Genomic DNA, 2,764 nt, shown 5'->3' with positions numbered 1-2,764 from the left:
GAGGGGAGATGGGGTTCGGCCATATTGGGTGGGTTTGGGAGGGAAAGTGGTTTGAATTTGAAGGGTGAGGTTGGTGGGGTTTTATGAAGGATGGATGTGAGTGGTGAAGAGAAAGATGGGATTTGATAGGTGAAGGGTTTTTGGGGAAGAGGTGTTGAGGTGATTGGTGAATGGGGGAAGAAGAGAAAGAGTGGTGGTGGGGGTCCTGTGGGGTCCACAGATCCTGTGGTGTCAAGGAAAAGTCATCCCTGCACCAAATGTTGCTCAAAATCACGTTTTGAGCCATTTCTGGCGTTAAACGCCGGGCTGGTGCCCATTCCTGGCGTTTAACGCCAGGTTCTTGCCCTTTTCTGGCGTTTAACGCCAGTCTGGTGCCCCTTTCTGGCGTTAAACGCCCAGAATGGTGCCAGACTGGGCGTTAAACGCCCAACTGCTAGGCTTACTGGCGTTTGAACGCCAGCAGCTTCTTCCTCCAGGGTGTGCTGTTTTTCTTCCTGTTTTTCATTTTGTTTTTGCTTTTTCAATGGATTTTGTGACTTCTTATGATCATCAACCTACAAAAAACATAAAATAACAAAAGAAACTATATAAATTATAATCATTGGGTTGCCTCCCAACAAGCGCTTCTTTAATGTCAGTAGCTTGACAGAGGGCTCTCATGGAGCCTCACAGATACTCAGAGCAATGTTGGAACCTCCCAACACCAAACTTAGAGTTTGAATGTGGGGGTTCAACACCAAACTTAGAGTTTGGTTGTGGCCTCCCAACACCAAACTTAGAGTTTGACTGTGGGGGCTCTTCTTGACTCTGATTTGAGAGAAGCTCTTCATGCTTCATCTCTATGGTGACAGAGGGATATCCTTGAGCCTTAAACACAAAGGATTCTTCATTCACTTGAATGATCAGTTCACCTCCATCAACATCAATCACAGCCTTTGCTGTGGCTAGGAAGGGTCTGCCAAGGATGATGGTTTCATCCATGCACTTCCCAGTCTCTAGGACTATGAAATCAGCAGGAATGTAGTGGTCTTCAACCTTTACCAAAACATTCTCTACAAGTCCATGAGCTTGTTTTCTTGAGTTGTCTGCCATCTCTAATGAGATTCTTGCAGCTTGTACCTCAAAGATCCCTAGCTTCTCCATTACTGAGAGAGGCATGAGGTTTACACTTGACCCTAAGTCACACAGAGCCTTCTTGAAGGTCATGGTGCCTATGGTGCAAGGTATGGAAAACTTCCCAGGATCTTGTCTCTTTTGAGGTAATTTCTGCCTAGACAAGTTATCCAGTTCTTTGGTGAGCAAAGGAGGTTCATCCTCCCAAGTCTCATTTCCAAATAACTTGTCATTTAGCTTCATGATTGCTCCAAGGTACTTAGCAACTTGCTCTTCAGTGACATACTCATCCTCTTCAGAGGAAGAATACTCATCAGAGCTCATGAAAGGCAAAAGTAAGTCCAATGGAATCTCTATGGTCTCATGTTGAGTCTCAGATTCCCATGGTTCCTCATTGGGGAACTCATTGGAGGCTAGTGCACGCCCACTGAGGTCTTCCTCAGTGGCGTTCACTTCCTCCCCTTCCTCTCCAAATTCGGCCATATTGATGGCTTTGCACTCTCCTTTTGGATTTTCTTCTGTGTTGCTTGGAAGAGTACTTGGAGGGAGTTCAGTAACTTTCTTGCTCAGCTGTCCCACTTGTCCTTCCAAATTTCTAATGGAGGACCTTGTTTCATTCATGAAACTTTGAGTGGTTTTAATTAGATCAGAGACCATGGTTGCTAAGTCAGAGGGGTTCTGCTTAGGATTCTCTGTCTGTTGCTGAGAAGATGATGGAAAAGGTTTGCCATTGTTAAACCTGTTTCTTCCACCATTATTATTGAAACCTTGTTGAGGTCTCTCTTGATTCTTCCATGAGAGATTTGGGTGATTTCTCCATGAAGAATTATAGGTGTTACCATAGGGTTCTCCTAGGTAATTCACCTCTTCCATTGAAGGGTTCTCAGGATCATAAGCTTCTTCCTCAGATGAAGCCTCCTTAGTACTGCTTGGTGCATTTTGCATTCCAGACAGACTTTGAGAAATCAAATTGACTTGTTGAGTCAATATCTTGTTCTGAGCCAATATGGCATTCAGAGCATCAATCTCAAGAACTCCTTTCTTCTGACTTGTCCCATTGTTCATAGGATTCCTTTCAGAAGTGTACATGAATTGGTTATTTGCAACCATTTCAATTAGCTCTTGAGCCTCTGTAGGCGTCTTCTTCAGATGAAGAGATCCCAGCAGAGCTATCCAAAGACATCTTGGACAGTTCAGAGAGACCATCATAGAAAATACCTATGATGCTCCATTCAGAAAGCATGTCAGAAGGACATCTTCTGATCAATTGTTTGTATCTTTCCCAAGCTTCATAGAGGGATTCTCCATCCTTCTGTCTGAAGGTTTGGACTTCCACTCTAAGCTTACTCCATCTTTGGGGTGGAAGGAACTTTGCCAAGAAGGCATTGACTAGCTTTTCCCAAGAGTCCAGGCTTTCTTTAGGTTGAGAGTCCAACCATATTCTAGCTCTGTCTCTTACAGCAAAAGGGAATAGCATCAGTCTATAGACCTCAGGGTCAACCCATTAGTCTTGACTGTGTCACAGATTTGCAAGAATTCAGCTAAGAACTGATGAGGATCTTCCATTGGAAGTCCATGGAACTTGCAATTCTGTTGCATTAGAGAAACTAATTGAGGCTTAAGCTCAAAGTTGTTTGCTCCAATGGCAGGG

General features: G+C 44.1%; 1 non-coding gene across 1 annotated transcript; it reads left to right on the top strand.

Annotated features, from left to right (window-relative positions):
- The first annotated feature begins 2,350 nt into the window (after positions 1 to 2,350).
- Positions 2,351 to 2,458, top strand: LOC130958296 (small nucleolar RNA R71). Its single transcript, XR_009077425.1, has one exon. It is a non-coding gene; the product is annotated as a small nucleolar RNA R71 (small nucleolar RNA).
- Positions 2,459 to 2,764: the final 306 nt, after the last annotated feature.

This window comes from Arachis stenosperma, chromosome 10, assembly GCF_014773155.1.
Source record: "Arachis stenosperma cultivar V10309 chromosome 10, arast.V10309.gnm1.PFL2, whole genome shotgun sequence".
In the NCBI taxonomy this organism is placed as follows: domain Eukaryota; kingdom Viridiplantae; phylum Streptophyta; class Magnoliopsida; order Fabales; family Fabaceae; genus Arachis; species Arachis stenosperma.
This window is presented reverse-complemented; position numbering and strand designations above follow the sequence as displayed.